The following is a 26,103-nucleotide window of genomic DNA, read 5'->3' on the forward strand; positions in this document are numbered from 1 at the left end:
TAATCAACAACACACAAATGAATTGTGCAATAAACACAAACATGGAGGCAGGCGCAAATACACACGCAAAACCCGGAAGTACGCTGTACACACGCGGAATCAATTTGGCCACAAAATGTGGCGGCAACTAAGCACTTTACAATCAGTCGGACTTACCACACATCCCGAAGATGCTAAACAAACACGTCACCTCACGGCATAAATGTGCAGCATGAATATGATGTAAACAATGCTTGCCGACTTGGAGCGATGACAACCCGCCATTGACGGCAAAGCTACGAAACGGCCGTGCATGTATCGGCTTCAACCTATCGCTGGAACCTTCCAAAATGAAGGAAAAATACTCACGTTCATTCATGGACGCACACAGACCAACATTCCCTCGCAAATCTCACGCGGTGGCTGCACTAGGCTCGAATGTGCATCCGCACTAGCACACCCTTTCTCAGTCCCAAAACACTTAGCATGTGTGACTCGAGACCAAAACAGGAAGTATGTATGAGTGGTTACCATGGAAACAAACCTTTGGGAAGTTTATCATTTTCTCTTCAAAACGCACTTTGTACATGTTTACTATACTCTTCACTCTATATATATTATGAGTAGGGTTGTTCCGATCATGTTTTTTTTTGCTCCCGATCCGATCCCGATCGTTTTAGTTTGAGTATCTGCCAATCCCGATATTTCCCGATCCGATTGCTTTTTTTTTTTTTGCTCCCGATTCAATTCCAATCATTCCCGATAATTTTTCCCGATCATATACATTTTGGCAATGCATTAAGAAAAAAATGAATAAAACTTGGAGGAATATATACATTCAACATACAGTACATAAGTACTGTATTTGTTTATTATGACAAATCCTCCAAATGGCATTTACATTATTAACATTCTTTCTGTGAGAGGGATCCACGGATAGAAAGACTTGTAATTCTTAGAGGATAAATGTGAATTTGTGTATTGTGACTAAATATTGCCATCTAGTGTATTTGTTGAGCTTTCAGTAAATGATACTGTAGCCATTTAACTGTTCTGCCCAAATGCATGATGGGAAGTGCAACCATGACTGTGCGTAGTGGCACCAATTGATATATCTTCTTTGCATTGGGAAATAACATAGGGTGTTAAGAAAAAGATCAACTGCTACCTTTCTTCCCCACATTGCTTCCCACGATATTTCTAATTGTTGAGAGAGGGATAGTAAGGCTTTAGCTAATTTAAAAAAAGCTCCAAAGGCTGCCAAAATTCACTCTACTCATTTTACGCTGCCTTTTAGCTCTATATATAGGTAAAACGGCGCCATTATAGATTGAACGCGACAATGCGTGAGTGGGTCGTGCAGCGCATGCGCTAATTGCGTTAAATATTTTAACATGATTAATTTTTTAAAAATTAATTACCGCCGTTAACGCGATAAATTTGATAGCCCTACTTTAAGCCAAAACTAAAGACTCTGGATGAGTGTAAGACATTTTGTCTGTAACGTTAAATACAATTAGAAAACGATTTAATTAAAACAAATATATATATATTAAAAAAAGGCATGTCTGATATTTTTTTGCCGATTCCAATACTTTGAAAATGACGTGATCGGACCGATCGATCGGAACATCTTTAAAAAATAGTAACGCATAGACACTAAAGAAACAAACTTTAATCAGATTACTGGTTTGGAAAAATGAAAGTGTTTGATTGTTCGTTTTTGAAAGAAAATCAGGTTACAAAAACACGTTCCTGACAACACTGCTGACTACCCTGTTTAGGCATGCTCAAAAAAATCCTTCAAGTTGAAAAACAAAAAGAGTCTATTGTTATAACTTAGCAATTCAACACTAAATGGTTCTCTGATATCAGCACTTATCTTCAAACATATTTCATGCATTTAGTAACAACTCAAATATTACATAACTTAAAGTTCACCTGAGTCTTCCAGATAAAGATCTTTTACTGGAAGTCATTTTAAATGTAACATCATCATTATCATATCTTCCTTATAGAGAGCTGTCAGGAGACTATGCCTGATACGACCACAGCGAGAAGACTGGCCATGGGAAACAACAATGACCCGGAGATTCAAGGTCCCTTGAAGGATCCTGTGTGAACGAAGCTCAAAACAAACATCGAGCAAAAGAGTTGGTGTAAACATGAAGTTTGTCTGAGACTTGATTTCTAACATCTGGGACCTCCGAAAGCTCGGGTGGGTAGGCAGTAAGTGGGAGGCATTGAGAGGGGGGCACAAAGGGGCGTCCATTCCAGTAGCTGGTGCCGTCTTCTCCTTTGTTTCAGCCAGAAAACCAGAGTCAAGAGAAGGGAAGTCCCTTACGCTCATGTGTTTTGATTAGCAGGTAATGATCTTTGATCTAATTTGCTGACTGGGAAAGTGCGGCTCCCATTGAAATCCGGTGGATGCTTGGCCGACCTGGAGCCAGTGTCACTTCTCGTTAGGGCCTGCAGCTCCGTGACCCCCGCATTGCCAGTCCCAGCCCCCGCCTCTCAGCATGTGTACCCTGCGTAATGATATCAATAGCAGCAGGGGTGCAATGAATACAAATCCGCGTACAGAATGTTTGGACAAGAATTCGCTGGCGGCCCCCCAACCCCCACCTGTCTTCCCTCCTCACCATGCCTCAACCTCGATGCCGGAACACAAAGGGGCATCGATCTGGATGCTTGATTTCACACAAAATAGTTGGCTACGCTAAATAAATGCCCCCTGGTGGTCGGCTACACATTGCTTACCTTTTAGATTTTTGTTACATCTAGGGATGTCCCAAACGATTATTTTTCTCCCGATTAGTCTGCAGATTTTTTTTTTTTAACAATTAGTCGACTAGTCTAAAAAAATTTCTATGACCTTTTTTTTTTTTTTTTTAACTCATCTTGACATTAAATTTTTGTTGACAATTATTAATTCACAATAACATTTTGGAACACTTAAATTCTTTATCAAAGTACAAATAAAGACGCAAATAATAATACATAAAAAATAAACTGTGAGGTCAAATGCTGATGGCATTAACTAGTGCAAAAGAATAGAATGTAAACAGATTCAGAACACTGCGAGTTCACTTTTCCAAAAGGATTCAAAACAAGTCTTGCATTCTCATTTTGTGGCATGTTTATATTAGGGCTGCAGCTATTGACTACTTTAGTAATCGAGTAATCGACTGAAAATTCTATCGATTAATCGAGTAATCGGACAATTTTTTTAGGTAAAGAGCAATTATAAATATAAATGAGAAAACAAGACATTTCATCTAATATTGAACCATTTTCAGACAATCAATGATTTTATTTTCGATGTACATTGTTGAAAACAGCCAACAATTGCGTCGCAAATGTGACTTAAATAAATAAATAAATAAAAGACTCATTCACTGCTTTCACTCCAAAAACTTTTAGATTTTATAAAAAATATATATATTTCTTACCTAAAAATGTAATTACGCTTGATAACACACATCACTTAAAAGTTAGGTGTTTTTCCCACGTGTTTCAATTGAATTTCCACTTGTGTCAAGCTATAAATTCTAGTTAAGTTTTAAGTTATTCTAAACTAAGTCATGATAGGATTTTGAGTTTTTACAGTGTTCAAAATAAATGTTGTGCTGTATTGGAGCACATTTGGCACCAGTGCTACTTGGTGTTTTATCCAGCAATGACTACTGAGCTCAAATTGACAGTTAGCATTATTAAGTTTTTATTTTACACCCTTATCACTCTATAGCACTGATTTCACAGATTAAATAAAGCCTGTATGCAAGAGTTAGCCACGCATCGACAGTCGTCATAATGAATAGAGACCTAGCCCTCCGCAGGGATAACGTTACGTTAGCGAGTGACAGTAACGTTAATCTTATTTATGAGCGCTGAGAAGTGTACTGCTTTAAGATGGCGGCTGTTTTATTAACGCCGCCGAGTCGGTCATTTCGCATCTAGTTCTACGTACATGTGATATCTATGACACGCATACAGAAGCTACCTGCTACCACGTAGCAACATGCAGGCGTACTTTTTAGCAACATCGACGCAGTTTGTAACGGCTGTCGGCTGCAGTAAGGTATTTTTTTGTATTGCTCCTTCCTCTACGCACGTGACGTCAGCGCATTGTCCCGCATTAAGTAGTCCGGGCAAAACGTGATGCTTAGAGCTGGCAAAATTAAACAATTCCTTGAGGTGAATAAAATTACTCGGATCAGTTTTTAAACTCGAGTTACTCAAGTATTCGTTTCAGCTCTAGTTTATATTATTCTCAGCATTAGAGTGAGCACCCGCAGAGTAGATAAATAGATGTCACGTATTACTGGAGTGAAGTAGGTAAAAAAAAAACTTAATGATCCACGTTGATACGACCCTACAATGGAGTATTAGGGCCAAAAAAAAAAGAACAAGATTTAAGTCATAATATTGCTACGGGAAACAAAAGTCACATTATTACGAAGGTGAAATGTAGCTGTGAGCCGCTACGCACTTTATATATATGTACCTTCGTTGGGAGCTACGACAAAGCATTAGTATAAATTCTTCTCCTGATTATAATTCTATGTAGATGAAGAAAAACAATAAGGATTTCCTTATTTGTAAAACATTCAAAAACAAGATGCTTTCAATATTGTTGATTTTTATTGAAGGCGGCAAAGCGTTACGTAAAGTAAGTAGCTGCCTATTCAGCTACATTAGCCCCTATTATTCTGTTGTACGACCCACATAAAGGCAACTTCAATAAAAAATGCCATTATATGGACTTACGATCCGGCAGCTTGTCGTCTCCTGCAGTCTTCCAAAATTATACCTGGGTGACGGCACTTCATGTGTTAATTCACGCCAACGTGCTTGGCACACGTCAGTTGTTCCTTCTTTGTTTTGTTGGAATAAGTCAATGCTTTGGTCACTCTGGTGCGCTTTTTTGATTTTGTGCAGCTTTCCTGCTTGAATCCAGAGTGTCCGCCATTCTCAACTTTCTTTGCACATATTTTTTCAACCCTTTATTAGTCGTCGAAGGGATGGTGTGCTCGTGAACACGTTTACATCATCGATGATGTGGACTACGTCGACTAGTCGGGACAGCTCAGACAATCCACAGTGGTACCTCGCGATAACCAGCATGATAGTCACACTTTGTTAAGTGGTACTGGGAACTTACATTTTGAAGCACCTCTTTTAGAAAAAGCCAAACAAATTAATCAAAAATTCTACAAAAAAAGCCCAAGAAAAGGCTAAACAGAAGTTAAGAATTAATACATGCAATTCAAATATTCTTTTTAAAGCGATAGTGCTGCAACGATTAATCGATTAACTTAAGCAATTCGATCAGGAATCAAATTTTCCTGCTTCGAGCATTCGTTTAGAGTGGCGTTGTAATGGTTTGTTTTGAAAGTTTAGTTTTATTGATTTGTTTGGATACACTGCTCTCTAGTGGCAACAGTGAATATGACATAACTCACCTAACGGCTGAATTCAACTGCTCCCCTGTTAAGGCCAACATAAGTTTTTAAGTTATTTATTTGAGCTTATATGTTTGTTTATGCATTCATAATTTAGTTTACAACTATATTTAGATTTTTTTGCGGTGGGAATAGGTGTTTAAACGATTTCTTAAAAACTTTTTAAAAAATAAATAAATAAATAAACGTTAGCATATTATAGCATTTAAGCTAGCGGAATTTTTCTATGAAAGTTAGCCAATTGTTCATTTGTTGTTCTTAACTTACATCATTTATTTATTTATTTTTTTACCGCTTGAAGCTAAGCGCAGATATTTAAAATTCAATTTTGAAAAGTTTTAAATGCATTTATTGCTCTCGTGAAATGAAAGTGCACTCAGGGATTTTATATTTTGAAAGTGCAATTTTAGCAAGCCAAAGTAAATATTATTGCAAGCATAAACACTTGTTTCTTTCATTTTACGTCTCCTAAAATTTATTCTTCAAGGCATTTAATGTTCGTCATCCGATTACTCGATTATTCGAACAAACTAATCAATAGATTAATGGATTACTTAAATATCAATAGCTGCAGCCCTAAAAAGGTGTTTGAACCTACTTAATATAATTGACTGTATATCTTGAAAATGGAGTGCCCTAGTATGTTCCTAGTCAAACAATAATCTATTGAACCGAGCGGCCACCTGATTTCCGTCTCTGGTATTGACACAGCCGTCAAGAGGCGGCCTGGCCGGCGGTGCCCATTAAGAAAGGTATGTTCATGGGAGCAGCCAACATAAGTCCTACTTAAATCAGGAAGGAAATAACCAATGCATTTGGTTTCAGAATTAACAAGACTGGAAAAGCAATAAAAAATTCCCCGCTATGAGACCTGTTTACTATCAATTACGGTGGTACAATACTGCCAAACTGTGAACGCAGTCGTGCTGCACGCCGTGTGCACAGGCCCGACACACACTGGGTCCACTCTTTCTCACTCGTCTGGTCGTTACTGATGCCTAAACTCATTGCTGTTGCTTTCTATGCAGTTCCTGTGCACGTAGTACAATATATGCATCTGGAATATGACATACTGTACTGTGCACAGTGCCAATTTTCCTTAAATGATGAAAATTAGGATCAGGAAGAAATCTGTTTATTCCAATAGAGCATGGCTGGTAAAGACTTCAGAAAGGTCAATCATGTCTGGACATTTTATTTGTTTATTTTATGATATTTAATAAGAAAAAAGTTTACTTGGCCAATCTGATTTTAAATATCTTTTGTGTTAGTTTAATTTTTGTATCACTCGAACATAAATGCCAAGTTTAGTGTAAATATGAAACTTTTGTTCTGCAAACATTTGCAATTTTTAAACACTCCACAAACAGGCAATCAATTTTGTTGTCATTATATTTAAAAACTTATATTCCTGTATAATTGTGCATATTAGTGAAGTCTACACTCAAGAGTTAAATTTGAAATGTAAAGTTTTAGCATTGTTACGAGTCACGACTACAGGAAATTAAAGCTTCATGAGCACTTGTGGCTTTTCGGGACTGCACATATTTTAGTCAAGTATCCAGGTCACTCCAGTCATGAAAAAGGCAAACGTTCCGTTGCATTTCTCATTGAAGGTGTGATGGCGACAATAGACTCGAAGCATCTACACTGTTTTCTCACATGATCTCTAGCGCAGATGTTTGACGGGCCGGCCCATCCTGTCTCTGGTTGAAAATCGAATGGATAGATGATGATGAATCGCTACATCTGGAGCCCGCTGGAACGCTCAAGGAAGTCGAGATAACCAAGGAACCTCTGGTTATTCATCTGCGTCCAGACACGTGCCCGTGCACCACTGTGAGGAAAACAGACGCAGGCAGGAAATCTATGAGAATGTAGAACCGGATTGTTACAGAATATGCGTGTATCGTTTGACTATCATTCCTTTTAACAGCACACAAATCTATTATTGAAATTAACATAGATCAGGATTAATATCTAATGCACAATTTCTGCTAGATTATAAGCAGAGATGGGTAGTAACGCGTTACATTTACTTGAGTAACTTTTTGAGAAATACAGTATGTACTTCTTAGAGTAGTTTTACCACGCAATATTTTTAAATTTTACTTGAGTAGATTGGTGAAGAAACACTACTCTAACTCCACTACTTTGGTCTACACTAGAGTCATTACATTTTTGTCTTTATTCTACATATTGACTTTGTTTTTGCCAGAGATGCCAACAGTGGCCGTCTCAGTTTCACCAATGAGACATCGCAACAATAACCACATGACTCCATCATACCAAACAGAGGTAATAATGTTATTTCCCCAGTAGAGGGCACTCATTCTCTTTAGACGTGTGAATTGTCAGTGTTGTTCTGGCCTGGATTCGATTATTTTTGTGTCATTTTTTTTGGCCTAATATCGTCATTTTATACACTGCTGGCCAAAACTATTGGCACCCCTAAAATTCTGTCAGATAATTCTCGATTTCTCCCAGAAAATGATTGCAATTACAAATACTTTGGTAGTAATATCTTCATTTATTTTGCTTGCAATGAAAAAACACAAAAGAGAATGAAAAAAAATGAAATCATTATCATTTTACCCAAAACTCCAAAAATGGGCCAGACAAGAGTATTGGCACTGTCAGCCTAATACTTGATAGCACAACCTTTAGACTAAATAACGGCGAACAACCGCTTCTGGTATCCATCAATGAGTTTCTTACAATGCTCTGCTGTAATCTTAAACAATTCTTCTTTGGCCAACTGCTCCAGGACTCTGGGATTTGAATGGTGCCTTCTCCAAACTGCCATTTTCAGATCTCTCAACAGGTTTTCTATGGGATTCAGGTCTGGACTCATTGCTGGCCACTTTAGAAGTCACCAGTGCTTTCTCTCAAACCATTTTCTAGTGCTTTTTGACATGTGCTTTGGGTCATATTCCTGCTGGAAGAGCCATGACCTCTGAGGGAGACCCAGCTTTCTCATACTGGGCCCTACATGATGCTGCAAAATTGGTTGGTAGTCTTCAGACTTCATAATGCCATGGACCCGAAGCAGTCCAGTGCCAGAGGCAGCAAAGCAACCCCAAAACATCAGGGAACCTCCGCCATGTTTGACTGTGCGGACTGTGTTCTTTTCTTTGAAGGCCTCGTTTTTTTTTTTCCTGTAAACTCTACGTTGACGCCTTTTCTCAAAAAGCCCTACTTTTGTCTCATCTGACCAAAGAACATTCCACCATTCCGTCTTTCTCAGGTAAGTTTTGGCAAACTCCAGCCTGGCTTTTTTATGTCTATGGGTCAGAAGTGGGGCCTTCCTGGGTATCCTACCATAGGGTCACTTTTCATTCAGACACCAACGGATATTACGGGTTGACACTGTTGTACCCTCGGACTGCAGGACAGCTTGAACTTGTTTCGATGTTAGCAGAGGTTCCTTATCTACCATCCGCACAATCTTTTGTTGAAATCCCTTGTCAATTTTTCTTTTCTATCCACATCTAGGGAGATGGACTTGTAGCCCTGAGATTGCACATGCTTCCTCACAATCTCACTTCTCAAGTCCTCAGACAGTTCTTTGGTCTTCTTTCTTTTCTCCATGCTCAATGTGGTACACACAAGGACACAGGATAGAGGTTGAGTCAACTTTAATTCATTTTAACTGGCTGCAAGTGTGATTTAGTTATTGCCACCACCCGTTAGGTGCCACAGGTAAGTAACAGGTGCTGTTAATCACACAAATTAGAGAAGCGTCACATGATTTTTTTCAAAGGTAGCCAAGACTTTTGTCCGGCCCATTTTTGGCGTTTTGTGTAAAATGATAATGATTTAATTTCTTTTTTCCATTTTCTTTTGTGTTTTCTTATTACAAGCAAAATTAAGATATTACTAGCAAAGCGAAGAGAAAGGCATTTAGAAAAAGCAGAAAATGTCAACAGTGTGGGAGCATTTCAAGCTGGAAACCAAGGGGAACACTTTCATGTATTCACGGTAAGACATCGCTTGCATAAAACTGCAGCACGTCTTCAATGCTGCAGCTATCACTGAAGGCACCCAGTTTACTCCGAAAGCAGAGGAGCAAAACTCGGGACAAGTTAAACTTAAGTTAACGTAGCGCTTATAAATATAAGATTGTTTCTGTACCTTGCTAATGTAACGTTAACCTTGCGGAGGGCTACGTTTCTTTATTCAATCTGTAAAAAAACACGACGCTGTAGAGCGATGAGGGTGTAAAATAAAAATATAATAACGCTAACTGTCAATTTTAGCTCAGTAGTCATTGATGGATAAAAAAAACAAGTAGCACTGGTGCCTAATGTGCCCCAATACAGCAGGTATCCTACATTTTGAACACTGCAAAAACTCAAAATCCTATCAAGACTTACAATTTAACCAACTTGAAATTTAACGGGGGTGGATGTAGGCTTGGATGGTGGTGCGTCCTCTCTTGCCATCCCTGCAGGCTGGTTGATGGGTGCGCGGGTTGCTCGGGAGACCACCCTGGATCCCGGGGGGGTGACGATGGCTCCTTTGCTGGGCTGCGGGAGGAGGGATCGGCTGTGCTGAACCCCCCCTAATACCCCCATTCGCCCTCCCTCCCCGGGCTGGCTGGGTAGGGGCCAGGGCCCTGGGTTGGCGCCCGCGTGGCGTCTCTGCTAGTCTGCGTGGCTGTCGCACGCCTTGTGGGGCTCGCGTGCGGTGGGATGTGATAGGGCACGCTCGGGTGGAGGGTCCCAGTGCCGGGATTGGCGATGGGGCGGGGTAGGGTCGGTCGCCAACGGGCTTACACTCACAAAGGATCCATACGATTACTGGGTTCTAGTTCACAGAGCTGATTTGTGTACACTCTACCCCTTTCAATCACTTAGCTTATAGACACCCCCACCCCGTCCACCTCTTTCCCTGGTCAACAGGCCCCCCACATGGTGTCAACCAGAAATACATCTTGGGGACAAAAAAAAAAAATGTCTTTTTCTCATGTATTTATAATTGCTCTTTACCTTAAAAATAAGTTCTATCCGATTACTTGATTAATCGATGGAACTTTCAGTAGAATACTCGATTACTAAAATATTCAATAGCTGCAGCCCTAAGTAACTGCTTAGGATAATCTCAAATAATCACAAAGAAATGGAAAATGGTAAAAATTGATCCTTTATGTATGCCTCGTTAGACCCTCAAATTACTTTTCCTAGGTCGAATTAATCCCTATAAAATTTACGAGACATGATTATCAGGCCTTTACTGGAAAAACGTTACAATTCGGCCCAATTGTATGTATGTGTTTTACCCTGCATAATACCTGGTTCATGTCACCCATCATGCAAATCAACGGTGCCCCATGTATCCCCTTGCATCCCACTCTATTTTGTTTCCATTTTTCGCTAGGGAACAATTTCTCCAGATTGTGACTAACCTAGAGCCCCAGAATCCAAAAAAGAAAGTGATGCAGAGCCCAGGCTTCTTGTCCTGCATCATCGATCTCCCTCTCCCACTCTTTCCATCCTCTTAACCATCGCCCCCCCTCAAAAACCTCCCCCTCTTTGTTCTCGGGCTCGATCGATGTGCCATAACTCAGCCAGGCTCTGGTGTTTGATGTCTGTGCTCTGGTTATCATTTCAAGCAGCGCAACCACAATGATAATAGCCTCTCGCATGCACGGCACATTCATTTCTCACACTTACAGAGACAATAGACATGAAAAACATGTTAAAACAGAAAGATAAAAAGCCTTTGCAGTAAGCCAAATGTCAAAAAACAACAACAACGTGCTCGAATTCCAGACTGCTGTCAAATATTCTGACGGTGTAAGTGTATTGAATTTTGAGTTCGCAAATTAGGATTTTCAGTCATTTCAATGGGGAAGGATGATTCGTGATGCGATAAGTGTTTTGAGTTACAAGTATGGTCACCAAACTGAACTTGTCAAGGCACCACTGCGTGTCTAAAAATGGAGATAGAAGATATGATATTGATAATTGTGCCTCATTTATTTTTTTTCAATCATTACTCTAATATTCAGTGTCAATCTCCTCTCTTTTAGGGGAACAAGGTCCAGATGGCTCAAGGGTAGGGTGGTGTTAGGGGGTGTTCCTGTCGGGTTTCCTTCAACCAGCCACTCGGCTTATCGGCAAGTTCACTTCACTTCAAGGAACTACTGACAGCTCTGTTAATTAGCACCTTTTAGCCCTTTTTTCAAACATCAAGACGTTCGCCTATCTATTATCACGGGAGTCTCTCCTCACTGGAATTTGGCGTTTTGTTTTTTTTTTGTGTTTAAAAAAAAAAAAAACTGACAGATTTTCGATTTTGCCCCTTTTGAAAATGTTAGCTTTACTGGCGCTATCCAAAATTTTAATCTCCTAGATATAATATTTTCAAATTATGGGGGAAAAAAGGTCGTGGGTTTTTTTTTTTTTTTTTTTTTGAGAATGGTTTATACATTTTCAACGGGACCGACAGCCCCCCCCCCACACACACACACACACACACACCACGACTGATAGATGGATGGAAAACAGTACGTTCAGTGGACAATGGGCATATTTTTGGTCTAGCTTGAAATACATTTTAGTTTTAAAAAAATTCTACCCCTATAACCCCTTCAAAATGTTGAGAAATTATAGGAAGTCTTTAATGGGCAGGAAATGTTATTTCACTATGTGTGTGTGCGTACTTCCATGAATAGTGCAAGGAAATAAGGACATGAAAATGTCAGGAAATTTTAATCTTAAAAAATAAAAAAGTGATAAAATTAGGATGAGCTAATTAACATGAAACTATAAAAGCACAAGTTGAGTAAAATTTGCAGCTACACACACACACAAGCACATATATATATATAAATTAGGGCTGTCAAACGATTAAAGATTTTCATTCGAGTTAATCACAGCTTAAAAATTAATCGTAATTAATTGCAATTCAAACCATCTCTAAAATATGCCATATTTTACTGTAAGTTATTGTTGGAATGGAAAGATAAGCCACAAGACTGATATATACATTCAACATACTGTACATAAGTATTGTATTTGTTTATTATAACAATAAATCCACAAGATGGCATTAAAATTATTAACATTCTTTCTGTTAAAGGGATCCACGGACAGAAAGACTTGCAGTTCTTAAAAGATAAATGTTAGCAAAAGTTATAGTAATTTTATATTAAAAACCTCGTAATGTTTTCATTTTAATAAAATTTGTAAAATTTTCAATCAAAAAATAAACTAGTATCTCACCATTGTTGACGTCGCTGAGCAGTGACGTCACATTGGCTCCCTGCCATTCTTCAACAGTGTCTTTAACTACATAAAGTAGTGATTGAAATACACCACAAGGTGTCAATGGCGAGTTTTAAATTACTTAGAAATCAAGCCAATGAGTGTGTTTCGCCCCTCGACTGACGCCGTAGTTCCCCGTTTCCATTGTACTTCACGGTCATTTGAGTGCTGGCTTCACAACAGACCTCTGATTGTATATTGTGACTAAATATTGCCATCCAGTGTATTTGTTGAGCTAAACCAGGGGTGCTCAAGTCCATTCCTCGAGAGCCCCTCTCCAGCTTGTTTTCCATTTCTCCCTCCTCCAACACACCTGACTCAAATAATCAGGATCATTATCAGGCTCCTGCAGAGCTTGCTGATGAGCTGATCATTTGATTCAGGTGTGTTCAAGGAGGGAGACATGGAAAACAAGCTGGATAGGGGCTCTCGAGGACCGGACTTGGGCACCCCTGAGCTAAAAGATTGAAGCGCTCTTCTTTTCGTGAACATTATTTTTTTGAGAGATAATTAATCAAAAGAAATAAAGAGGAATATTATTTTTGTTGTGCTTTCACTAAATGATGTTTTTTGTGAAGGAGTTGCCGAAGGTTATGCCAATAAACGGCGCGGTCCAATGAACGCCTGTGTCCACTCGCCTTTCTCTGCCTACTAGCTCTCAATGTGCAAAAAACAGCGTCACTGTAATCTGTTTATATATATATAATATTTTAACGTGATTAATTTCAAAAATTAATTACCCTCCGTTTGACAGCACTAATATAGATACACATATCTATAGCTCAATATTAGAAACATGACTGAAAATTTTGCACCTAAAACTTTCAGCCGAAAGAAATTGAATTTCGGTTTTTCATTAAAAGGCCGAACGTTTACCACCAAATAGTGTGAAGAACCATAGTCTTCTTGTGATGACGTAATCAAGACACGGCGAGAAGCAACACTACTGGCTTACAGCCAACATGTCTGCGGTTTGGAAGTATTTTGAGGCGTCAAAGAAATATATAAATTACTATATGAAGGAAAATAAATTTGCTTCATTGCTGCTACAAACGCATTCTCAAGTTGCTTTTCATTAATATCTCGCCTCACAGCGAGTACAGTACATTTGAGCCCGTGCGTGAGTAGTTTGGAGTCTAATCAAGCGAGCAGAATACAAATATAGTAGTATTTAAATGCATACCTGTGCATTTGTTGTGGTTTAGTACAGTATATTTATAGCACGACCACCTTTTTTTGTCTTATTGTTTCCGCGACTTCCCCACCCTCTTTGTCAGTCGCCGTTTAATCCGGTTGGGAGTGACTTCGCTCGGCTTCATCGCTGCGAGAACCCGGCTCACTCGCCTGACTCTTGATTGATTCTGCTTGTTGCACAAGAAAACACCGAGTCTTATTTTAAGGAGTAGGAGAGACTGCAATAGCCTTGTAAAGAGCTTTACTAATTTCGGCAAGAACGGAAGTCTTTTTTTTTTTTTAATTTTTTTGTAATGTTTCTGGGAACTACAGTTCCACACAAAAGTACGTTGAGATCTCATTTAGCTTAGCAATTGGAGGCCTGAGACATTTTTCAAGTGTCCCAAACTTCCAAGAAAGCGCATTAATCAAGGTTTCATCGGCCGTGACGTGTGTTGCTCTAAAGACTCCGACACGGAGTTTGCCACAAACGCACCCTCCTATGGGGTTTCAGAATCTGTATCTTTCAAACGAAATGTCTCGAGCCTCCGGGATTATAGAACCAAGGTAGAAAGCATTAATCGGAATATCATGAAATATATAATTTTTTTTTTTTTTTTTAATGAAATAAAAAATGAATTATATGCATGTGTATTTTTCGGCCTTTTGGTGTTTTGTGAAGTGTTTGCAATATTCAGTTTTAGCCTAGAATTTTGCTTTCGGTACATCCCTACTTATTCGGACTAATTAATAATTGTTCTGATTAACCACATAACACAATTGCGAGAGGCTGAGTGAGAATCAAATCAAAACTATTCTATAAAAATATGGAAAATAGAAGTGAGAACATAAATTTGCTCTTGCCATCCTTTTGGAAAACTGCCTAATTTAGTCCAAATTAGTGTTATCACGTGATTCAATTCTTTCTTCTATCATGATAAAATGATGTTATGCATGTTACATGGCGGAAAACACAGACAAGACTGGAGAGAAAAAAAAAAAAAAAAAAAAAAAAAAAAGCATTTCTGCTCTTGCAACCTTCTGTAGAATAAACTGCTGCATTTTAAGACAAAAGAACTGTTGTGTTTGATAGAACAATGTCTAAGCCCCCGAACTATTTTTAATTTGTCCATTTTACCCTGGAGACCCCCGTTTACAGACACCGCGCAACCGCTTTTGTTTCAACCCAGCCATAAAAAGCTAAGTAATGATATTTATTATTGGAAATGTCTATCATTTTAGCTTAGAATCATTAATTGACGTCTAATGTTTAGTTTAAAAAAAAAAAAAAAACGACTTTATAAAATTATTCACTCACATATTTTAAACTTTTTAACAAATTACATCACAATGAAAAAAATAGTGTCTGTAAATTTTTTTGTTATTGTCGCATTTTCCCCAATATTTTAGATGATAATCGATCCAAACAAAGAAAAATTTTAAAAAGTTTCAAAAGGTAAATATTTGAAAAAGAAAATCTCGACTGCTCCTTGATATCTGCGATTTCTGCATTGCGACCCTTAAATTACCGTGTTTCACCCATAAAATCCCAAGAAAGACTGGCTGTGGCCATTCCCAGCTGTGTCTTGACACAGACATGCTACACGGAGTTTTTGGATCGAAACAAGTACACAATAATCAATAACATAATATATATATATATATATATATATATATATATATAATCACAATAATCTCGTTGAAATTATGATGTCTTTAATTATGCTCTCTCATGCTCTCACCTCGAGTTAGGGTTTAAACAAAAAATTTTGTTTCATTAAAATGCCCTGTTCAAAATTTTTCTTTCCCCAGAAATCAGATTTTCAACTTTCCAATGATGTATCACACAAGCATATAGGACAATTTTGAAATTTGGCCAAATTTGTGCCTCAGAGCGGAACTTCAAGTCACCTGAGTGTTATTCGCTATATGCATGTTTTTAGCGAAAAATTAATAATATTGGAAATGTTATGTTTATCAAAACAATTAATAGCCCAACAAAACAAATGCCCCAAAATTCAATTTAAATTTCATATTAACAGTTTTGAGATTCAGTTTGGTCATTGGCAGCTGGGACAGGAGAAAAATGGCATTTTAGAGGATACTTCAGACTTATTTGGTATTAACTATTAATTATTATCAAGCATTCTTTTCTATTGGTGTTTTGTATTTATTTTTTTAAGTTTGGTCTAAGAACAACTAAAGTTACTCAGAAATTGCATGTTTATTATATGTAGATTTTTTAAAATCTGAAGTGTGGGATGGAAAATGTCTGTTGTTGGTAATTGGGTGGGAGGTTGGTCAATTATGGATATTTTCAACAAGAGTGCAATAAAGTACAAGCGTTTTTGTGCACCAATTCATGTTAAAGGAAGCTTTATATCCACTCTCCATAGTTTCTAAACCCTTAAACTTACCCGTCACCGAGCAGAAAATAAATGTACGACGCCAGCGGAAAGCACCTAATAATAAAGAGTTTGGGGGAGGTCTGAAAATGAAGGCCTTAAGACTGGGAGCACAGTGGCATCAGTTGAGGGGGTCACGCTGGCTCTTGGGCTCCACCCACAGCGGAACTGGACTGCTGACCCCACAGGTCATTTGTCCGAGGGTGCAGGTTTGCCAGTGGACAGACTGCAGGGGAGTGACTTTGATCTGGCCTTACACTGAACTGGGAGTCATGGAAGTGTCCTTGCTTGATGACACTGGGGGTCACAGTTGGCGCGCCTTACAGGTGACTGGAAGCACATCTGGCTTCCATTTTGGGATAAAGTAGGATGCTCATTAAGATCTGCACTACCCTTGGTGGTCGTTGATAGAAAGTACGCCAAGTTATATGTAGCATCAACTTTTTAAGTATGTACCTGAAATAAACATACGTCTTATCCTCATAGTGTTAGTCTCTTATGATCGCGATTCGCAAACATTTTACGTTGAAATGGTTAAAAATAATAATTCCCATTGCATTTAGGTGTTCATTCTATTGTTGTTCTCTGGATCACAATAGGGGTCCTTAAAAAAAAAAAAAAAAAGTCCCATTTAAGGGGCCCGTGCGCTAAAATTCTGAGCACTCAAAGTACAGTGTGCTCTCTTGACAATTTAAGAATTTTGAGTCAAGTGTCATAACTAAATTGACTTAAACTACCGTGTTGGCCCAAATATAAGACGGCCCTGATTATAAGACGACCCCCTCCTTTTTAAGACTCAAGTTTGAAAAAAAGACTTTTTGAACACCAAATTTTTATACAGAAAAAAATTACAGTACATCCGAAACAAATGATTATAACAATATATTTAAGAGAAAAAGCATGTTATTTTTCCTCATTCAAATCTTAATATTTGAACATTTAAATATGTAAACTAAAGTGCAATCACATTATTATTATCACACACAAATGAATGGCTTCTGGTTTTTGAAATGTAAATAAACCAATCTATTGTGATAAAACTACAAAATTGCAATAACTGCATTAACCTTCAAAGTGAAGTCTAACTAACGGTAATCTTGAAACAAACCTGAATAAGGAAAAACATTGCAATAAAATAATGCAAACTGGTTAAACTAGTAGCTGAGATCTGTCATGACAGAACATCGCTTCAATGATATCTGGCGCCATCTAGCGTCGCGAATGGGGAGAGTAGCTGAGAACTGTCATAACAGAACATCGCTTCAATGATATCTGGCGTCATCTAGCGTCGTGAATGGGTATAATGTCTAGACTGCTAATATTAGACGACCCCCTCTTTTTCAATCGTATTTCATTGCAAAAAAACACCGTCTTATATTCGTGCCACTACGGTAATTTGATCAATGAGTAAAATGGGTCACTTGCTTGTCCAAGAAAAGTATTAAACCCGTTTTCTTCCATTTTAAAGTTGTACATTCTCGATCAAATGCCCATCCATGCAGCTATTTCTACAAAACATGACAAGAAAAGGAGATTGTGCATGTTTGAAATGGTCATTCATGGGGGGTGGGACAAAAGGTGTTGACTGATAGCCACTCATCCCATTGGGCGGCACGGGCATCCTCCAGAAGGTCACGTCCTGTCTGGCCCCTGTCCACTACACACTTCCACAACATATCCGGGGTCTCAGCCCTCCAATGCACACTCATGCACTTACACGTGTGCAAACACGAGACTCCGGTACCCCATCGGCGCCACGCCGCGGTGGTGGTCAAGCCCTTGCGTGCCATCCGAGGTTTGGGGGGAGGAAGTGAGTGATGGGAAAATATTATTCATCCAATCACAGCCCCCCCAGTGGCCCCTTATGGAACATGTTACGCCACCCTTCCTCCCCCTTGCTGTAACTGTAGTTCATTCTGTCTCCCATTACTCAACAACGTGGGACAAACGGAAGGGGTCTCAGCTTGACCCCTGCGTGGATTGTAGTGGCCACCATGCTCTGTTTTGAGTGATTAATGATCACTCAAATTTTCACATTTAAGTTTCACTCAGCACGCTCAGGTGTCATATTAGTACTCCAAAGTTGTCCTGAGCTCATTCATTGACATTGGTGAAAAGAGACGGCCAATCCATATTGCCTGGGAGAGCTGACAGTAAATGCCATTCACTGTTAACCCACCTAGGCAATATGGATTGGACGTCTGTCACCATTGAAGGTACTTAAAGATGATCAGGCCTCACTTCAAATTCACTGGAATCATTGAAACTCCAAGAGAAGCAACGATTCACTCAACCAATGGCTACAGCGCCACCTTTTGGCTGCTTGGCTAAACGCAGAAGGGACTGAGACCTTGAAATTCTTGACAAAACAGGACAAAATTATTTGCAATATCAAAAGATGTTTTCACAATCTCAAATTACTCAAACTTTAAAATTGTAATTTTTATTATTTCAACTTTTCTTTAGCTGGATTGAAACTTTTTTTTTAAATGTGCTTTATCGCTTACATCATTCATGACTTTTTTTCCCCCCACACTATATTGTCACTTCATTTAATATATTCATTTTAATTTTTAAATTATCAATATTTTAAATGTTTGTACTGTATATATTTTCACTTGTAATATTAAAACTTAATTGTCCCCCCAAGAAAATTCCAAATCCACTCTTTTTGACACATTATAGACAAGTTTCCTGAGCGAAACATGGGCAGTGCCATCTTGGAAAATTTTTGCTTGGAACTTCCGGTTTAGAAAAAACCTGATTTGCGGTTGATGTTAGCAGTGTGTTGACAAAGTTAAAACTGCAAAATCAAACCAGAGGAACCCACGAAATCTCCAAAAATGGATTCAGCACTACGTAGACGAGACTCAGACGTTCTGTGCGTTAAATCTCATCACTTCGTTGATCATTCGTGGACAAAATTATAACAACCTGTCAGCTTGTGTTGATGTGAAGTGTAGATTGATACGCCGGCCACTTGAGTGACCAAAATGAGGCGACATTACAAGTAATATTTACATTTGCCGAATGCAGAAGGGCTGAAAGGGATTTTGTTGTTACAAGGAAATACTACAAGGTATGTACATATAAACAAAAATAGTATGTCATTTTCTACTGCAGATATTGATCGCAATAAAACATTTGGACAACATAATTCCATTTTTTATTTAAAACAATTGGTGCATGCGCAAAACACGTCAATAAATCACAATTTATAAAATTATGAGAAAAATATTAACGAAGGTTGAGCACACGAGGAATGTGATATTAGACAGCACAGCTCCTGAGCCTCGCCAAACTTTCACCCAACATTACGGCGACCAACGGCGGCCTCCTGACAGGCTTCCTCCCACTGTCCTCGGTAATTCCGGCTCCAATAGTCTCTTAAAGTTGCTGCCATTAAAAAGCTCGGAGTTGGATCTCAAGATCGAGCTGATGGTCCGCTGCGAGGCGAGCCGCCGTCTGTCCTAGCGCCTGCCGCTCGGCCGCCTCCGGGTATCGTACCTTCCATCATCAAAGTAGATCGCACGAAGTCTCAATATATGTTCATCAACATACAGGAAGTGTTGTTGTGAATGTGAGGTACATCAATTTGTGTTCCCTTGCCAGCAGCATTTTCCACCTGTAAACAAACGAACAAAAACACCTGCATTTATGCGTTGACATAATTGTGCCAGCTGCACATAGTTATCAGCAACAGGCTAGCAGAAAATACAGTCGTTGTAGTAAATAATCTTAAAGATCATCATAATTACAATCATCATCGTAATACCAATATCAAAGGCAACAAGTCGTTTCATGCGCAAGATTTTAGCTTTAGTATTTTTTGAGCACCGGACACATGAAAATGCAGGGATAGGAAGAACATACCTTCCATAACACAGCCGTAGCACGACTACAAAAACACCCGGTCTTTGTGGTGGCACGAGCTAGGTTCCAAGTCTGCCTTCATGAACATGTTGTCTTCCCCTGTCGTGATGATGGCAGATGGATGCGGTATTTCCAAATTGTCTTTTTTAAGGGATTTTGATGAGTAATGTTACTCCAACTCCACTGTTTTGGATGGAGAAATTCTGAAACGGAAGTTACTTGCAGACATGCTGAAGTACCTCGGAAACTTGTCTGTAATGTTTCAAATATTAAAACATTTTCTGACAGAAATTACTATTACATTTTACCGTATCTGAGCTTGGCATTCAGGACCAGGAAGAGAGGATCTTTTGTTTGTGGAACACAAATTGGTATGTGATGCAAACCGAGATATCTTTTGAGTTATACGTATAAGGTAACGGTTAAAAAAAAATTAAAACTTCACACAGGAAGGCCGTAGCCTGGATTTGAGCCTTGATCTCAGAAGTGTGCTCACTATTCCTCCATCGTGCCTAAATGTTGAAAATAGGGCTGTCAAAATTATCGCATTAACGGGCGATAATTAATTTTTTAAATTAATCACGTTAAAATATTTGACGCAATTACGCACATGCCCCGCTCAAACATTAAAATGACAGCACAGTGAAACGTGTACTTGTGTTTTTCGGAGTTTTGTCGCCCTCTGCTGGCACTTGGGTGCGACTGATTTTATAGGCTTCAGCACCTATGAGCATTGTGTAAGTAATTATTGGCATCAACAATGGCGGCCTACTAGTTTATTTTTTGATTGAAAATTTTACAAATTTTATTAAAACGAAAACATGAAGAGGGGTTTTAATATAAAATTTCTATAACTTGCACTAACATTTATCTTTTAAGAACTACAAGTCTTTCTATCCATGGATCGCTTTAACAGAATGTTAATAACGGTAATGTCATATTGTTGATTTATTGTTATAATAAACAAATACAGTACTTATGTACCGTATGTTGAATGTATATATCCATTTTGTGTCTCATCTTTCCATTCCAACAATAATTTACAGAAAAATATGGCATATTTTATAGATGGTTTGAATTGCGATTAATTACGATCAATTAATTTTTAAGCTGTAATTAACTCGATTAAAAATTTTAATCGTTTGACACCCCTAGTTGAAAAAAAAAAACACCCAATTGCATTGTGATCAGTCTACAAATAACGGAGTAGCAATTTTAGTTAGTGTCCTCCCCAAAAAGAACAACAAGAAGAACAAAAAAAACCTAAAAAGCATAATCTATTTGCTCATTCTGTTTTAAAATTAACACAAAACTCACCGCTAGCTCCAGAAGGAATGCTACAAATTTGGGGATTCTTGATGAAATTGTAACGCAACTACTGTCGGCCAATTCTGCACGACACACCACTTGCCTGTGCGGCTTCCCGCAGTACTGTGTTGCCTTGCGTTATTACACAAAGCCAAAAACATACAAAACACCTGATAGAAAAAGTATTTTGGGGAAGGGTTTTGTAAATTGTAGGTCTATTTTAACGAATAACTTGCAATTGCGCTGAATGGTCACTGACAGTACTTAGTCATTATATTGTTGGAGGAGCAGGCCAGAAAGCCAAGTTTCTAATGACGTCAGTAAGACCAGGTCAAACAAGCACAAGTGTGCACCTGCCCACTACGGGCTGGAGTCTGTGCGTGCACGCGCTTTACTGGCCAACCCGTAGCCTAGAGGCAACGCAGGCACCAATAAGTAGAGGTGGGTAAAGTAGCCAAAACTTTTACTCAAGTAAAAGTAGCGTTACTTTTTAATAATATTACTCGCGTACAAGTAAAAAATAGTATTCATTAAAAAGAACACTCAGGTAATGGGTAACATTGTGAGTAATTGCTTATAATGTCCGATTTTTATTTTTTTTTTATTTTTAATGGTATTTTTCTTTAATAGCACAACTTCATCTATATGAACTATTACTATTATACTGTACTATATCCTATTACATAACCAAACAAGGTGAAAAAAGATGACACGAAAATCATCGAATTCAGATCAGAAAAACACTATGAAACATCACAGTCTAAAGTGCATGAGTGCCCTCTAGTGGAGAAAGTAACATTGTTTCCTCTGAGTGGTATAATGGAGTCACGTGGTTATCGTTGCAACGTCTCATTGGTGAAAGAGACGGCATCTGTCGGCTTCTCAAGCAAAAATAAAGTTAATAAGTAGAATAAAGGGGAAAAATGTAACGACTAGTGTAGCCCAAAGTAGCAGCGTAAGAGTAGTGTTTCTTCTTCTTCACAAATCTACTCAAGTAAAAGTAAAAAGTATTGTGTGGTAAAACCACTCTAGAAGTTCATTTGTCTCAAAAAGTTACTCAAGTAAATCTTCACTACCAATTGACAGGACAAGGGGCTCGGGCCGATCCGTAGGGAGCCTATTTTCAAAAATTTTAAATTCGGTTTCTCCGCCCATCTGCATGGCTGTCGGGCGCCCGGTGGGGCTTGCGTGCTGCTGGATGTGGTAGGGCATGCTCGGGTTGGGGGTTCCGGTGCCGAGATTGGCGATGCGGCGGCGTAGGTTTGGTCGCCAACGGGCTTACACTCATAAGAGATTCACACAATTACTGGGTTCTAGACCACAGAACTGATTTGTGTACACTCTACCCCTTTCAATCACTTAGCTTATAGTCTTATAGACACCCCCACCCCCATTCTCCTCTTTCACTGGCCAATAGGCCCCCACATGGTGTAAACCGGAAATACATCTCGCTGACGATAGCACCAGCATATTAGTAACTAGTTTAGATGTTCAATGTATTTCTTGTTGTTGTTTGTGTATGTTTCTTTTCTTTCTTCTTTTGTATTTCTTTTCTTCTGTCCCCCCATAATCCCTTCCTGTTCGCTGCTTTGTCATAATAAAAAGGTATTTTGAATGATCATATTGGGAGTATGTCAGACTCTCAATGTGAAACATTAAAACCGTTCAGAATCCGGGCACTTAGACTTCCATTCTCTGTGTCAAACAGCTGAACAGGACAGGTTTAAAAAAAAAAAAAAAAAAAAAAAAAAAAATTAATTCAAATATTTTTAAAACCAAAGCCGCTAGCGACCTAAAACCAAAACAGGCACCTACCTGCCTTAGGCATATATGAGTCTCCATGAGCAGTGACATAAAAATGTTCAAAGTCGTTCCCGAATAAAATCCCGATTATTTTTTTATACAAGTATAACAAAACAAAATAGCTTCAAAATTCTCAAATTTTACACTCCTTTCTGTGGGAGCTGTCTTGTCAACTGATGGTGGAGTCGATGAGTGTATATAACGGTGTAGATGTAACGCGTTACTACCCACCTCTGCCAATAAGTCTGCCGTGATCCAAAAAAAAAAAAAAAAAATCAACGATCGGGCTATAGGGATCGATAGATACTGACCCATACTACATAGCTGCCAAATTTCAAGGCGATCTGTTCACAATTGATGGAGGAGTAGGTCTTTAAAGTTACTGCCCACAAGAACAATAACAACAATAACTTGAGTGGCTTCAGCCTGTAAAAATCCTGTCGACTGAGGAGGTAAAAAATAGCTTCTTGCTATAGCTAGCAATTGGAGCGCTAAACTGTTGTTAGTTTGTGCATGCGTTTTCAGCACTTATCTCCAAACATATTTCATGTATTTAGGAACAAATCATGATAATGACTTTATGGGATCTTTAGCCTTGTAAATTTGATTAGCATCATAGCAATTTGTCAACATAACAAAAATTCGGTCAAATATGTTCAAAAATCCTGCCCAGCCCCCCACCACCACACAAAAAAATAGAGAGTAAAATATAACATGCTGCAAGTTTACAGTCTAATGTACTTGTAATCACGACTTAAACAAGATAACCGCATTGAGTGGTCATCTTCTTCCGGGTGCCTTCGTAATAAACTGTCATCTTGTTATCCGGATTTCATCTCTGAGACATCTCCTACTTCATGGCGGGGTGATTATTTTGATTTTTCACCGTTTCTCTGATCCTAGCAAAGACAAATGAAGTGCGTCGCCACAGTGAGACTGAGTGTTCACAAAGAGCTAAAAGAGTCTGGGAAAACATTCCTTCGAGCAGGAAAGCGGAGAAGGTAAGAAAAATGTGGAGTGGTAGACTTCTTGTGAATGTTCCTTCTTTTGTGATGGCGTTATAACATACTGTACAATTAAAAAAAGATGCAAAGATACTTCGTTTCTCAGAGCATTTTTTTTTTTTTATTTAAGCAAATTTCCAAATTTCATTCTCACATTTAATTTTTTTATGGTAAAGTTCAACTTGGTTTCATAAGATGAGAAGCATTTTTGCCACATTCACAAATCGTCTATTATTATAACCGCAAGGCTTTTATCTTGCAAAATTACAAAAACCTAATTACATTATGACATATTTCGTAATTATTTTCCATCATTCGTGTCAAATTTTTTAGTTAACTCTTGCATTCCTTTTTTCTCTTGCAGTATATAACCTATTTTAAGTCATAAAAATATAACATTCTTGCAATATATTCTCATTAACACAACTGTTGCTGTCACATACAGCGAGGAGCAGAAGTATTTGCACCCCTTGTGGTTTTACAAGTTCACCCACTAAAAAAATAGGTAGAGATCTGAAATTTCAATCGTAGATGCATTTCTACTCATAGAGAAAAATCCAGGAATCACATTGTATGATTTTATTTGTAATTTACTGGGGTTCATAAGTATTTGTATCCCTGAGAATTGCTGAGAATCAGCAACAACTGTGACACTCAAACAGTTGTCAGTCTACTTTAAAAAAAAAAAAGTCCAACTTTACCCCACGAGTAATCCCCCACCAACCCACCACCCGTTTCAGCCCATTATTGTCACCTGTGCAGCCCACAGTCAGTCATAATCCAACTGTTACCATAAGCGAGACCAGAGAGCTTTCGAAAGACACCGGAGGAAAAAATTATTGAGCGCCACACAGCTGGAAAAGGCTGTGGGACAATTGAAAAGCAGCTTGGTGAGAATAAATCAACAGTTGCAGCAATTGTTAGAAAATGGAAAAAGCTAAACATGACTGATAATCTACATCGGCCTGGGGCTCCATGTAAAATCTCCCCTTGTTGGGCATCACTCATGATGAGAAAAGTAAGGGCTCAGCCTAGAACTACACAGAAGGAGCTGGTCAATGACCTGAAGAGAGCTGGATGCACAGTTTCAAAGGCTACTTTCAGTAGAACACTACAGTAAAATGGTTTAAAATCATGCATTGCTCAGAAGGTCCCACTGTTGAAGCCAGTACGTCTGATGTTTGCCAAGGACCATCTGAATGATGCAGAGGGTTCATGGGAGAAAGTCATGTGGCCAGAGGAGACCAAAGTAGAACTTTTTGGTGCAAACTTTCCTCGTTGTGTGTGGAGGAAAAAGAAGGATGAGTACAATCCCATGAACACCATCCCCACTGTGAAGTAAACCTCATGCTTTTCAGCAAAGGGGACAGGACAACTGTACTGTATAAAGCCGAGGACGAGTGGTGAAATGTAAGGTCAGATTTTGAGCTACAACCTTCCTCATTCAGTCCAGAGACTTGACGATGAATCGTGGCTGGATCTTCCAACATGACAATGATCCAAAACACACAGCCAAGCTGACCAAGGAGTGGCTGCGTAAAAAGCATATCAAGGTTCTGGAGTGGCCTAGCCAGTCTCGAGACCTCAGTCCAACAGAAAATCAATGGATGGTGCTGAAATGCCGTGCTTATCAACAACAGCCCCGAAACCTGACAGATCTCGAATTGATTTGTGTGGGGGAATGGGCCAAAATCCCTGTTTCCATATGTGAAAACCTGGTGAACAACTACATCAAGTGTCTCACCTCTGTAATTGCAAACACAGGCTTCTGCACTAAATATTAGGTGGTGCAAATACATCTGCTCCTCACTGTAACTGCCCA

The 26,103-nt window shown here is 38.8% G+C and overlaps 1 long non-coding RNA gene across 1 annotated transcript in view; it reads right to left on the reverse strand.

The window, feature by feature from the left end:
• Positions 1-26,103, reverse strand: part of LOC130905945 (uncharacterized) — a 55,298-nt gene that overhangs the window by 25,629 nt on the left and 3,566 nt on the right. The window contains exon 2 of the long non-coding RNA XR_009061174.1: positions 7,107-7,281. This is a non-coding gene — a long non-coding RNA (uncharacterized LOC130905945). The remainder of the gene's footprint in view (positions 1-7,106; positions 7,282-26,103) is intronic.

The sequence above is a fragment of the Corythoichthys intestinalis genome, chromosome 17 (genome assembly GCF_030265065.1).
Source record: "Corythoichthys intestinalis isolate RoL2023-P3 chromosome 17, ASM3026506v1, whole genome shotgun sequence".
Taxonomy (NCBI): Eukaryota; Metazoa; Chordata; class Actinopteri; order Syngnathiformes; family Syngnathidae; genus Corythoichthys; species Corythoichthys intestinalis.